At 49.2% G+C, this 13,562-nt stretch overlaps 1 long non-coding RNA gene across 2 annotated transcripts in view; it reads left to right on the forward strand.

Moving 5' to 3' along the window:
• Positions 1-227: 227 nt before the first annotated feature.
• The window catches only part of LOC148134092 (uncharacterized), a 78,534-nt gene continuing 65,199 nt past the window's right edge, over positions 228-13,562 (forward strand). For both annotated transcript variants that reach the window (XR_015755918.1, XR_015755919.1), the window contains exon 1: positions 228-355. This is a non-coding gene — a long non-coding RNA (uncharacterized LOC148134092). The remainder of the gene's footprint in view (positions 356-13,562) is intronic.

Here is a 13,562-nt window from a genome sequence, read left to right on the forward strand (position 1 = left end):
CTGTTTCTTCTGAATTAACATCACAAAGTTACATTGAGAAGGATCTTTGTGAAGCGCCTGTGTTCTGTATCTGTTCTCCCATGTACCCCGCCCTCCGAATACAATACCTTACACAGCCTTAAACCTGTTTGTCAACTTTCAGCAGAAGCAGCCTCAGGGCATTGAACACAGACTGAATGACTCAGTGACGCTTGGATCGGGTCAAATTCTCAATCAGATTTTCTGCTCAATATTCAGCAGAATTCACCAGGTAGCAACGGTGAAGAGAGAGAGGAACAATTCGCATTTCAAGTGACCCTTCCTCAAAACGGACTGTTCTGATGGAACCTTCCCGCAGAAATCACTGGATTGAAAGGTGAACTCTCTCTCTGTCTCTTTCTCCCTCTCCCTTCAGAGATGCTGCCGGACATGCTAAGTTTCTTCAGCAATCTCTGTATTGATGGTTCAGGTCTCCAGCGCGTCCGTACAGATTGATTTTAGTGTTGAATTCTCAAGCTTGCTCTATTAAAGGGATTGAATCCCTCTGCTACAAAGGGGGGTCAGTTACCACAGCTAACAGGTTCGTGATGCCAACATTGTTGGCTCAATCTCTATCATGTCTGAAATTACCATGAAGCCCGCAGCTTCTCAACATCGCCCCTCACCTGAGGTGTGTGACCCACCAGGCCTCTCTCTCTGACAAGACAGCAGCTCTCGGGTCCACCTGGTCCATACTAACTTCCCAACTTTAAAAGGGCACTCAAGTAAGAGAGCTCTTTACGTGGTTCAGGTCAAAATCCTGGAGCTCTCTCCCTAACATCACTGTGGGACACCCAAGGACTGCAGCAGGAGAGTACAGCTCATCCACACCTTCCAGGCAACTATTAGAGGGTGTGGGAATCACATACAAGCCACATGTGAAAATAAGTTTTATAACAGGGTCACGGTGGATGGTCACTAACTCTGTTTCTTTCCCTGTGTTGACATCAGCGTAATGAAGGAGCTCAGGGTGGGTTGAAAATGACAATGATAGTCTTTCGCAGGTTGCTGTTTATTAGAGTATGGTATCGACAGTATGAATGTTTGAGCACTTATTCAAGGGCATGCAGGTAGCTGCCAGAGGAAGTGATGGGGGCTGGTACAATTGTGACATTTAAAAGGCATCAGGATGAGTATGTGAATAGAAAGGGTTTAGAGGGGTATCAGCCAAGTGCTAGCTAATGGAATGAAATGCGATGAGAATATCTGGTTGGTATGGACGAGTTGGACAGAAGGGGCTGTTTCCAAGCTGTGCATCTCTGTGACTCTGTGCCTCTGAATAGGCTATTACAGAGAGTTTCAGACAGGGTTTGGTTTGTGTGTCTCTCTCAGGCTTCCTCAGAATCTGCAGACCCAATGTCTCCAAATTTCCACAAGACTCGATGAAATAGAAAAAAAGAGAGTCAATACTGAGGGAGTGCTGCACTGTCAGAGGGTCAATACTGAGGGAGTGCTGCACTGTCAAAGGGACAGTACTGAGGGAGTGCTGCACTGTCAGAGGGTCAGTACTGAGGGAGTGCTGCACTGTCAGAGGGTCAGTACTGAGGGAGTGCTGCACTGTCAGAGGGTCAGTACTGAGGGAGTGCTGCACTGTCAGAGGGTCAGTACTGAGGGAGTGCTGGACTGTCAGAGGGTCAGTACTGAGGGCGTGCTGCACTGTCAGATGGTCAGTACTGAGGGAGTGCTGCACTGTCAGAGGGTCAGTACTGAGGGAGTGCTGCACTGTCAGAGGATCAACACTGAGGGAGTGCTGCACTGTCGGAGGGTCAGTACTGAGGGAGTGCTGTATTGTCAGAGGGTCAGTACGGAGGGAGTACTGCACTGTCAGAGGATCAACACTGAGGGAGTGCTGCACTGTCGGAGGGTCAGTACTGAGGGAGTGCTGCACTGTCAGAGGGTCAGTACTGAGGGAGTGCTGCACTGTCAGAGGATCAACACTGAGGGAGTGCTGCACTGTCGGAGGGTCAGTACTGAGGGAGTGCTGCACTGTCAGAGGGTCAGTACTGAGGGAGTGCTGCACTGTCAGAGGGTCAGTACTGAGGGAGTGCTGCACTGTCAGAGGGTCAGTACTGAGGGAGTGCTGCACTGTCAGAGGGTCAGTACTGAGGGAGTGCTGCACTGTCAGAGGATCAACACTGAGGGAGTGCTGCACTGTCGGAGGGTCAGTACTGAGGGAGTGCTGCACTGTCAGAGGGTCAGTACTGAGGGAGTGCTGCACTGTCAGAGGATCAACACTGAGGGAGTGCTGCACTGTCGGAGGGTCAGTACTGAGGGAGTGCTGCACTGTCAGAGGATCAACACTGAGGGAGTGCTGCACTGTCGGAGGGTCAGTACTGAGGGAGTGCTGTATTGTCAGAGGGTCAGTACGGAGGGAGTGCTGCACTGTCAGAGGATCAACACTGAGGGAGTGCTGCACTGTCGGAGGGTCAGTACTGAGGGAGTGCTGCACTGTCAGATGGTCAGTACTGAGGGAGTGCTGCACTGTCAGAGGGTCAGTACTGAGGGAGTGCTGCACTGTCAGAGGGTCAGTACTGAGGGAGTGCTGCACTGTCGGAGGGTCAGTACTGAGGGAGTGCTGCACTGTCAGAGGGTCAGTACTGAGGGAGTGCTGCACTGTCAGAGGGTCAACACTGAGGGAGTGCTGCACTGTCGGAGGATCAGTACTGAGGGAGTGCTGCACTGTCAGAGGGTTAGTACTGAGGGAGTGTCACAATGTCAGAGGGTCAGTACTGAGGGAGTGCTGCACTGTCAGAGGGTCAGTGCTGAGGGAATCCTGCACTGTCAGAGGGTCAGTACTGAGGGAGTGCTGCACAGTCAGAGGGTCAGTACTGAGGGAGTGCAGCACTGTCAGAGGGTTAGTACTGAGGGAGTGTCACACTGTCAGAGGGTCAGTACTGAGGGAGTGCTGTACTGTCAGAGGGTCAGTACTGAGGGAGTGCTGCACTGTCAGAGGGTCAGTACTGAGGGAATGCTGCACTGTCAGAGGGTCAGTACTGAGGGAGTGCTCCATTGTCAGAAGGTCAGAACTGAGGGAGTGCTGCACTGTCAGAGGGTCAGTGCTGAGGGAATCCTGCACTGTCAGAGGGTCAGGACTCACGGATTGCTGCACTGTCAGAGGGTCAGTACTGAGGGAGTGCTGCACTGTCAGAGGGTTAGTACTGAGGGAGTGTCACACTGTCAGAGGGTCAGTACTGAGGGAGTGCTGTACTGTCAGAGGGTCAGTACTGAGGGAGTGCTGCACTGTCAGAGGGTCAGTACTGAGGGAATGCTGCACTGTCAGAGGGTCAGTACTGAGGGAGTGCTGCATTTTCAGAGGGTCAGTACGGAGGGAGTGCTGCACTGTCAGATGGTCAGTACTGAGGGAGTGCTGCACTGTCAGAGGGTCAGAACTGAGGGAGTGCTGCACTGTCAGAGGGTTAGTACTGAGGGAGTGCTGCACTGTCAGAGGGAGTGCTGCACTGTCAGAGGGTCAGTACTGAGGGAGTGCTGCACTGTCAGAGGGTCAGAACTGAGGGAGTGCTGCACTGTCAAATGTTCAGTACTGAGGGAGTGCTGCACTGTCAGAGGGTCAGTACTGAGGGAGTGCTGCACTGTCGGAGGGTCAGTACTGAGGGAGTGCTGCACTGTCAGAGGGTCAGAACTGAGGAAGTGCTGCACTGTCAGAGGATTAGTACTGAGGGAGTGCTGCACTGTCAGAGGGAGTGCTGCACTGTCAGAGGATCAGTACTGAGGGAGTGCTGCACTGTCAGAGGGTCAGTACTGTGGGAGTGCTGCACTGTCAGAGGGTCAGTCATGAGGGAATGCTGCACTGTCAGAGGGTCAGTACTGAGGGAGTGCTGCACTATCAGAGGGTCAGTGCTGAGGGCATCCTGCACTGTCAGAGGGTCAGTACTGAGGGAGTGCTGCAAAGTCAGAGGGTCAGTACTGAGGGAGTGCAGCACTCTCAGAGTGTCAGTACTCACGGATTGCTGCACTATCAGAGGGTCAGTACTGAGGGAGTGCTGCAATGTCAGAGGGTTAGTATTGAGGGAGTGTCACATTGTCAGAGGGTCAGTACTGAGGGAGTGCTGTACTGTCAGAGGGTCAGTACTGAGGGAGTGCTGCACTGTCAGAGGGTCAGTACTAAGGGAGTGCTGCACTGTCAGAGGGTCAGTACTGAGGGAGTGCTGCATTGTCAGAGGGTCAGTACGGAGGGAGTGCTGCACTGTCAGAGGGTCAGTACGGAGGGATTGCTGCAGTGTCAGAGGGTCAGAACTGAGGGAGTGCTGCACTGTCAGAGGGTTAGTACTGAGGGAGTGCTGCACTGTCAGAGGGAGTGCTGCACTGTCAGAGGGTCAGTACTGAGGGAGTGCTGCACTGTCAGAGGGTCAGAACTGAGGGAGTGCTGCACTGTCAAAGGGTCAGTACTGAGGGAGTGCTGCACTGTCAGAGGGTCAGTACTGAGGGAGTGCTGCACTGTCGGAGGGTCAGTACTGAGGGAGTGCTGCACTGTCAGAGGGTCAGAACTGAGGGAGTGCTGCACTGTCAGAGGATTAGTACTGAGGGAGTGCTGCACTGTCAGAGGGAGTGCTGCACTGTCAGATGGTCAGTACTGAGGGAGTGCTGCACAGTCAGAGGGTCAGTACTGAGGGAGTGCTGCACTGTCAGAGGGTCAGTACTGAGGGAATGCTGCACTGTCAGAGGATCAGTACTGAGGGAGTGCTGCACTGTCAGAGGGAGTGCTGCACTGTCAGAGGGTCAGTACTGAGGGAGTGCTGCACTGTCAGAGGGTCAGTACTGAGGGAGTGCTGCACTGTCAGAGGGTTAGTACTGGGGGAGTGTCACACTGTCAGCGGGTCAGTACTGAGGGAGTGCTGTACTGTCAGAGGGTCAGTACTGAGGGAGTGCTGCACTGTCAGAGGGTCAGTACTGAGGGAGTGCTGCATTGTCAGAGGGTCAGTACGGAGGGAGTGCTGCACTGTCAGAGGGTCAGTACGGAGGGAGTGCTGCAGTGTCAGAGGGTCAGAACTGAGGGAGTGCTGCACTGTCAGAGGGTTAGTATTGAGGGAGTGCTGCACTGTCAGAGGGAGTGCTGCACTGTCAGAGGGTCAGTACTGAGGGAGTGCTGCACTGTCAGAGGGTCAGAACTGAGGGAGTGCTGCACTGTCAAAGGGTCAGTACTGAGGGAGTGCTGCACTGTCAGAGGGTCAGTACTGAGGGAGTGCTGCACTGTCGGAGGGTCAGTACTGAGGGAGTGCTGCACTGTCAGAGGGTCAGAACTGAGGGAGTGCTGCACAGTCAGAGGGTCAGTACTGAGGGAGTGCTGCACTGTCAGAGGGTCAGTACTGAGGGAATGCTGCACTGTCAGAGGGTCAGTACTGAGGGAGTGCTGCACTGTCAGAGGGTCAGTACTGAGGGAGCGCTGCACTATCAGAGGATCAGTCTGGGGGATACCTGCATTGTAAGAGAGTCAGTACTGAGTGCCACTCTATCAGATGAACTGAATGGCCTAATTGTGCTCCGATGTCTTGTTGTCTGAGAAGTACATGTGGAATTGTTCAGTCCATTTCTGCCTCTGCTTCCTACAGACCCTGCTCAGTAATGATTCCCACGTCCAGGTTCCAGAGACTGTGTTCTAACAGACAGTCTTCATTTGGTTACCACCCTCTTTTCCCAGGGATCAAGTTTTCGTTTCACGTGACTGACCTGCCAGCTCAAAGGGATATTTTCATGCTGCAGGGCTGAGGTTTATTCCTCAGCTTCTGTGTGCTCATCTGTTTTAAAAAAATTCTCAAGGTCAGGTTCGTAGGAGAGTAGTCTGACACAGAACAAACGACCAAGAGGCGAGTCTGCTAGAATATGGGCATTTTATTCCCCGCAGCGTCGCCACAACCAACGGGTCTGGCTTATACTCACTCTACATGTTACCGGAACTGGGAGCCGTCAGTTCTCGTAGAGCGGTTGCCAACAACCCACGCTCGGCGGTTAAACGTAACCCCGGAGCAGACTCACCGAACTGGAGACTTTTCCAGCTGATATACTTTTTTCCAGATATAAACATTCATGTGAACAGCAGAGCAAGGCTAAAAAACACATTCCATTCTGGTTACATACAGATAAGAAGATTCACACGGGGAGGTGTGCAATAAGATTCACACGGGACTAAGCAACACCTCCATTCCGATTAGATTCACACATGTATTGGGACATAATTTTTAACCGTTTCACCACATCATCCCAAATGAATCTCACTGCCCCACACTCAGCACAGTCATGTGTTCCTTATTTCTGAGCTTCCCAATGCTAATCCACATCCAGAATGACATCCCACACTCCTCCAAATCGTATCGCAGGCTATTTGCCTGGGAGCGAGGAGTGCTAAGAGAGGAAATAAAAATCTGACAGGACTTTACAGTGACATTAAGGGTGAATTGATAATGAGAGAAAGAGTTGGTTGTGGAACACAGTGAGAATTTGTGCATGGACCCAGAGGCTACAGTGAATGGATGCATTGTGTCAATGCTCATTGGGACAGGGACGGTATGAAATCGTGGAGATGCTCTGCGATACAATTAAATGTATTAGCATATATAGAGAGAGAGATGGTTCTGAGTGGTCTGGCCTTCTGAAAAACCAGTAAATCTCCAAAGACAGTGGAAATGTATCTCGGTTTACCGAATGAGGTGATGGAGGAAGTAGCAGGGACACTTGCAAACATTTTCAAATCCCCTCTGGCCACAGGAGAGGTGCCGTCGGACTGACCATGTGGTCCTGTTATTCAAGAAGGAACGTGGGATTTACCAGGCAGCCATAGGCCAGTCAGGCTAATATCGTGGGTGGGACGTCTGTTGGAAGCAATTTTGGGAGATAGAATTAATCAGCATTTACAGGGACTGGAGTTCATGATGAACAGTCAGAATGGTTGTGTTAAGGGGAGCTCAGGTCTGACCAATGGGATTGCACTTTTTAAGGAGGTGACCAGCTGTGTAAATAAGGGCAATGCTTTCCTGTCGTCTGCTTGGAGGTCAGTAAGGCTTTTATCAGGATCCATACTGGAAACTGATAGTGAACATAAAAACTCAAGATCCAAGGAATTTGGCGCAGAATGCTGAGTGGCAGGAAGCAGACAGTGATGGCCCAGTTAGAAATCTCTGTCTGTTCATGTCTCACTGCTGGGGTCTTGCTGATGTGGTTGTTAGAAAAGATTTAGATTTGAATGGTGGAGGGTTAATCATTGGGGTCATGAATGATATGGGGATTGGTGGGGTGATAAATACTGAGGAGGATAGCCTTAGGTTACAGAAGGATGGAGATGGCCTTGTCAGATGGACCGATCAGTGACAACGGGTGAGGTGCCTGAAGGCTGGAGGGTGATTAATGATGGGCCATTATTGAAGGAAGGCTGCAAGGAACAGCCATTGAACTATGGAGCTGTGAGCCTGATGGCAGTGGTGGGTAAGCTGTTGGAGGGCATTCTGAGAGACAACTTACATGCATTTGGAAAAGCAAGAATTGATTAGGGATGGTCAGCTGGGCTTTGTTTGTGGAAATAATGTGTCCAACTTGATAGAGCTTTTGAAGGGATGACCAAGGAGACAGATGAGAAAGTTTCACATGGGAGATTGCTTAGTAAAAGGTTAGATGAGATAGCATCCAAGGAGAGAGGACAGCACGGTGCCTCAGTGGTTTGATTCTAACTCCCGGTGACTGTCTGTGTGGAGTTTACACATTCTCTCTGTATCTGTGCGGGTTCCTCAGGGTGATCCAGTTCCCTCCCACTGCCCAAAGCTGCCATGGGAAATGCTGCATTACAGGGATAGAGTAGAGGATGTGTGTCTGGGTGGGATGCTGTACAGACAGTCAGTGTGGAGCCAATGGACGGAATGGCTTGCTTCTACACTGTAGGAATTCTAAACTTAATCCAGAGAGACAAGTCATGTTCTGGGGACATGAGGAATTGAGGGAGCATTATCTGAGGTACTGAGGGAGCACTTTCTGAGGTATTGAGGGAGCACTTTCTGACGTACTGAGGAAGCACTAGCTGAGGTTCTGCATGAGTACTATCTGAGGTACTGAGGGAGCAATTTCTGAGGTACTGAGGGAGCACTATCTGAGGTACGAAGGGAGCACTTTCTGAGGTACTGAGTGAGCACTTTCTGAGGTACTGAGGGAAAACTATCTGAGGTACTGAGGGAGAACTATCTGAGGTACTGAGGGAGCACTTGCTAAGGTATTGAGGGAGCACTTTTTGAGGTAATGCGGGAGCACTTTCAGAGGTATTGAGGGAGCACTATCCGAGGCATTGAGGGAGAAATATCTGAGGTATTGAGGGAGCAATTTGAGAGGCATTGAGGGAGCACTATCTGAGTTATTGAGGGAGAACTATCTGGGGTATTTAGGGAGCACTTTCGGAGGTATTAATAGAGCACTATCTGAGGTATTGATGGAGCACTTTCGGAGGTATTGATGGAGGACATTCTGAGGTACTGAGGAAGCACTATCTGAGGTACTGAGGGATCACTTTCTGAGGTATTGAGGGAGCACTTTCAGAGGTATTGAGGGAGAACTATCTGACGCATTGAGGGAGCACTTTCTGAGGTATTGAGGTGAACACTTTCTGAGATATTGAGGGAGAACTATCTGAGGTTTTGAGAGAGCACTTTCTGAGGTACTGAGGAAACACTTTCTGAGGTACTGAGGGAGCACTATCTGAGGTACTGAGGGAGAACTATCTGAGGTACTGAGGGACCATTTTTCTGAAGTATTGAGGGAACACTTTCTGAGGTACTGAGGGAGAACTATCTTAGGTACTGAGGAACTGACGAAGGAATATCTGAGTTACTGAGTGAGCACTTTCTGAGGTATTGAGGAAGCACTTTCTGAGGTATTGAGGGAGCACTTTGTGAGGTACTGAGGGAGAAGTATCTGAGGTACTGATGGAAAACTATCTGAGGTACTGAGGTAGCACTATCTGCGGTATTGAGGGAGCACTATCTGAGGCATTGAGGGAGCACTATCTGAGGTATTGAGGGAGCACTTTCTGAGGTACTGAGGGAGAACTATCTGAGGTACTGTGGGACCACTTTCTGAAGTATTCAGGGAGCACTTTCTGAGGTATTGAGGAAGCACATTCTGAGGTATTGAGGGAGCACTTTGTGAGGTACTGAGAGAGAAGTATCTGAGGTACTGATGGAAAACTATCTGAGGTACTGAGGTAGCACTATCTGCGGTATTGAGGGCGCACTGAGGCATTGAGGGAGCACTATCTGAGGTACTAAGGGAGCACTTTCTGAGGTACTGAGGGAGAACTATCTGAGGTACTGTGGGACCACTTTCTGAAGTATTCAGGGAGCACTTTCTGAGGTATTGAGGAAGCACTTTCTGAAGTACTGAGGGAGCACTATCTGAGGTATTGAGGAAGCACTTTCTGAGTATTGAGGGAGTACTTTCTGAGGTATTGATAGAGCACTTTCTGAGGTATTGATGAAGCACTTTCTGAGGTATTGAGGAAGCACTCTCTGAGGTAATGAGGGAGAAGGATCTGAGGTATTGATGGAGCACATTCTGATGTATTGAGGAAGCACATTCTGAGGTACTGAGGGAGAAGTATTTGAGAAACTGAGGGGGAACAATCTGAGGTACTGAGGGACCACTTTCTGAGGTATTGAGGGAGCACTTTCTGACGTACTGAGGAAGCACTATCTGAGGTACTGAGGTAGTACTATCTGAGGTACTGTGGGAGCACTATCTGAGGTATTGAGAAAGCACTTTCAGAGGTATTAAGGGAGAACTATCTGAGGAATTGACGAGCACTTTCTGAGGTATTGAGGGAGCATTATCTGAGGTATTGAGGGAGCACTTTCTGAGGTACTGAGGGATCACCTTCTGAGGTATTGAGGAAGCACTTTCTGAGGTATTCAGGGAACACAATCTGATGTATAGAGGAAGCACTTTATGAGGTAATGAGGGAGCACTTTCTGAGGTATTGTGGGAGCACTATCTGAGGTATTGAAGGATCACTTTCTGAGGTATTGATGGAGCAATTTCTGAGGTATTGATGGAGCACTATCTGAGGTACTGAGGGAGTACTTTCTGAGGTATTGAGGAAGCACTTTCTGAGGTATTGAGGAAGCACTTTCTGAGGTATTCAGGGAACACAATCTGATGTATAGAGGAAGCACTTTATGAGGTAATGAGGGAGCACTTTCTGAGGTATTGTGGGAGCACTATCTGAGGTATTGAGGGATCACTTTCTGAGGTATTGAGGGAGCACTTGCAGAGGTATTGAGGGAGAACTATCTGACGTATTGAGGGAGCACTTTCTGAGGTATTGAGGGAGCACTTTCTGGGGTATTGAGGGAGAACTATCTGAGGTTTTGAGGGAGCACTTTCTGAGGTACTGAGGAAGCACTATCCGAGGTACTGAGGGTGAACTATCTGAGGTACTGAGGGACCATTTTTCTGAAGTATTGAGGGAACACTTTCTGAGGTACTGAGGGAGAATTCTCTTAGGTCCTGAGGGAGCAATTTCTGAGGTACTGAGCGAGTACTATCTGAGGAACTGATGAAGAACTACCTGAGGTACTGAGTGAGCACTTTCTTAGGTATTGAGGGAGCACTACCTGAGGTACTGAGGGAGAATTATCTGAGGTACTGATGGAGCACATTCTGAGGTATTGAGGAAGCACTTTCTGAGGTATTAAGGGAGCACTTTCTGAGGTACTGAGGGAGCACTTTCTGAGGTATTGAGGGAACACAATCTGATGTATTGAGGATGCACTTTATGAGGTATTGAGGGTGCACTTTCTGAGGTATTAAGGGAGCACTATCTGAGGTATTGAGGAAGGACGTTCTGAGGTATTGAGGGAGCACTTTGTGAGGTACTGAGGGAGAAGTATCTGAGGTACTGATGGAAAACTATCTGAGGTACTGAGGTAGCACTATCTGCGGTATTGAGGGAGCACTATCTGAGGTTCTGAGGGAGCACTTTCTGAGGTACTGAGGGAGAACTATCTGAGGTACTGTGGGACCATTTTCTGAAGTATTGAGGGAGTACTTTCTGAGGTATTGAGGAAGCCCTTTCTGAGGTACTGAGGGAGCACTATCTGAGGTATTGAGGAAGCACTTTCTGAGTATTGAGGGAGTACTTTCTGAGGTATTTAGAGAGCACTTTCTGAGGTACTGAGGGAGAACTATCTGAGGTACTGAGGGAGCACGTTCTGAAGTATTAAGGGAGCAATATCTGAGGCATTGAGGGAGCAATATCTGAGGTACTGAGGGAGCAGTTTCTGAGGTATTGAGGGAGCACTTTCTGACCTACTGAGGAAGCACTAGCTGAGGTTCTGAGAGAGTACTATCTGAGGTACTGAGGGATCACTTTCTGAGGTATTGAGGGAGCACTTTCTGAGGTATTCAGGAAGCACTTTCTGAGGTATTGATGGAGCAATGTCTGAGGTATTGAGGGAGCACTATCTGAGGTACTGAGGGAGTACTTTCTGAGGTACTGAGGGAGCACTTTCTGAGGTATTGATGGAGCAATTTCTGAGGTATTGAGGGAGAACTATCTGAGGTACTGAGGAAGCACACTCAGATGTATTGATGGTTTAATTTCTGAGGTATTGATGGAGCACTTTCTGAGGATGTGGGGTAGCACTATCTGAGGTAACGAGGGAGCACTCTCTGAGGTAATGAGGGAGCACTCTCTGAGGTATTGAGGAAGCACTTTCTGAGGTATTCAGGGAACACAATCTGATGTATAGAGGAAGCACTTTATGAGGTAATGAGGGAGCACTTTCTGAGGTATTGTGGGAGCACTATCTGAGGTATTGAGGGATCACTTTTTGAGGTATTGAGGGAGCACTTGCAGAGGTATTGAGGGAGAACTATCTGACGTATTGAGGGAGCACTTTCTGAGGTATTGAGGGAGAACTTTCTGGGGTATTGAGGGAGAACTATCTGAGGTTTTGAGGGAGCACTTTCTGAGGTACTGAGGAAGCGCTATCTGATGTACTGAGGGAGAGCTATCTGAGGTACTGAGGGACCATTTTTCTGAAGTATTGAGGGAACACTTGCTGAGGTACTGAGGGAGAACTATCTTAGGTCCAGAGGGAGCACTTTCTGAGGTACTGAGGGAGTACTATCTGAGGAACTGATGAAGAACTACCTGAGGTACTGAGTGAGCACTTTCTTAGGTATTGAGGGAGCACTACCTGAGGTACTGAGGGAGAATTATCTGAGGTACTGATGGAGCACATTCTGAGGTATTGAGGAAGCACTTTCTGAGGTATTAAGGGAGCACTTTCTGAGGTACTGAGGGAGCACTTTCTGAGGTATTGAGGGAACACAATCTGATGCATTGAGGACGCACTTTATGAGGTATTGAGGGTGCACTTTCTGAGGTATTAAGGGAGCACTATCTGAGATATTGAGGAAGGACGTTCGGAGGTATTGAGGGAGCACTTTGTGAGGTACTGAGGGAAAAGTATCTGAGGTACTGATGGAAAACTATCTGAGGTACTGAGGTAGCACTATCTGCGGTATTTAGGGAGCACTATCTGAGGCATTGAGGGAGCACTATCTGAGGTACTGAGGGAGCACTTTCTGAGGTACTGAGGGAGAACTATCTGAGGTACTGAGGGACCACTTTCTGAAGTATTGAGGGAGTACTTTCTGAGGTATTGAGGAAGCCCTTTCTGAGGTACTGAGGGAGCACTATCTGAGGTTGTGTGGAAGCACTTTCTGAGTATTGAGGGAGTACTTTCTGAGGTATTTAGAGAGCACTTTCTGAGGTATTGAGGGAGAACTATCTGAGGTACTGACGGAACAAGTTCTGAGGTATTGAGGGAGCACTATCTGAGGCATTGCGGTAGCAATATCTGAGGTACTGAGGGAGCACTTTCTGAGGTCTTTAGAGAGCACTTTGAGGTACTGAGTGAGAACTATTTGAGGTACTGAGGGAGAACTATCTGAGGTACTGAGGGAGCACTTTCTGAGGTATTAAGGGAGCAATATCTGAGGCATTGAGGGAGCAATATCTGAGGTACTGAGGGATCACTTTCTGAGGTATTGAGGGAGCACTATCTGAGGTACTGCGAGAGCACTATCTGAGGCATTGAGGGAGAATTATCTGAGGTATTGAGGAAGCACTTTCAGAGGTATTGAGGGAGAATTATCTGAGATACTGAGGGAGCACTATCTGAGGTATTGAGGCAGAACTATCTGAGGTATTGAGGAGCACTATCTGAGGTATTGAGATAGAACTATCTGAGTTATTGAGCGAGCACTTTCAGAGGTTTTGAGGGAGAATTATCTGAGGTATTGAAGGAGAGCTATCTTAGGTATTGAGGGAGCCCTCTCTGAGGTATTGATGGAGCACTTTCTGAGGTATTCAGGTAGCACTTTCTGAGGTACTGAGGGGACACTTTCAGAGGTATTGAGGGAGCACTATCTGACGTACTGAGGAAGCACTATCAGAGGTACTGAGGGAGAACTATCTGAGGTATTGATGGAGCACTTTCTGAGGTATTGAGGGAGCACTATCTGAGGTCCTGAGGGAGTACTTTCTG

This window comes from Chiloscyllium plagiosum, unplaced genomic scaffold, assembly GCF_037043375.1.
Source record: "Chiloscyllium plagiosum isolate Xiang-an unplaced genomic scaffold, Cpla_swu_hap1 HiC_scaffold_86, whole genome shotgun sequence".
In the NCBI taxonomy this organism is placed as follows: Eukaryota; Metazoa; Chordata; class Chondrichthyes; order Orectolobiformes; family Hemiscylliidae; genus Chiloscyllium; species Chiloscyllium plagiosum.